The sequence below is a fragment of the Limulus polyphemus genome, unplaced genomic scaffold, assembly GCF_000517525.1.
Source record: "Limulus polyphemus unplaced genomic scaffold, Limulus_polyphemus-2.1.2 Scaffold7199, whole genome shotgun sequence".
In the NCBI taxonomy this organism is placed as follows: domain Eukaryota; kingdom Metazoa; phylum Arthropoda; class Merostomata; order Xiphosura; family Limulidae; genus Limulus; species Limulus polyphemus.
Genome location: NW_013672809.1, coordinates 30144 through 31242, shown reverse-complemented (window position 1 = coordinate 31242; position 1099 = coordinate 30144).

Genomic DNA, 1099 nt, shown 5'->3' with positions numbered 1-1099 from the left:
AATGGAACAAACCAAAGCTGGAGATTGTGTTAATAAAATGATTTCAAAAAAAAAAGAGTCATTAAAAGCGGGTCACGTGAGATGACGTAGTAGCATCGTCACGTATGTGGTATTTTTTATATCACTAAGGGACCAAAACCCTGTGATAAGATTCAATTATACATTTCTACGTCTTGTTCGAGGCTTAGACTAAATGTTGTCTTGCAAACCCCAAAATACTGTCTGTAGAAACACTACCCTAATTATCGGTAGCGTTCTCAATTGTTTTTCTTGTTCAGTGTTATTAACAGAAAATATATATCTCTCCTTAACGTGTTAAACTGTTTACCATCAGTATTTGAGTGGTTAATCTCGAGATACAAGTATATATATATGTTATACATAACGTTAATACCTGTTCTACAGATTCACAACCTGTAGTACGGAGACTGGTTCTTTTTCATATATCATGAACATTCAATGAAATACCTGTTCTATAGATTCACAACTTGTAGTACGGAGACTGGTTCTTTTTCATATATCATGAACATTCAATGAAATACCTGTTCTATAGATTCACAACTTGTAGTACGGAGACTGGTTCTTTTTCATATATCATGAACATTCAATGAAATACCTGTTCTATAGATTCACAGTTTCTGTTTTGCAACGAGATTTTTGTACGTTAATTACCTTATTTTGTACGCTGTGGTTTTAGTGAAAATCTGTTTTGTTTTTACAAACAAAAATTGTGGTTTTTGATATAAAATAAAAATGTTTTAGATAATTTCTCTTTTTGTACGCTTGGGTTTTGAAATAAATAAATACCAGTTTGGATAAAACCCTTCTTGTGTCGTGTCTCTACATCAAGTTTAGTAGGACAGGTCGACTAGTTCGCTTGGGTTTTGAAATAAATAAATACCAGTTTGGATAAAACCCTTCTTGTGTCGTGTCTCTACATCAAGTTTAGTAGGACAGGTCGACTAGTTCGCTTGGGTTTTGAAATAAATAAATACCAGTTTGGATAAAACCCTTCTTGTGTCGTGTCTCTACATCAAGTTTAGTAGGACAGGTCGACTAGTTCGCTTGGGTTTTGAAATAAATAAATACCAGTTTGGAT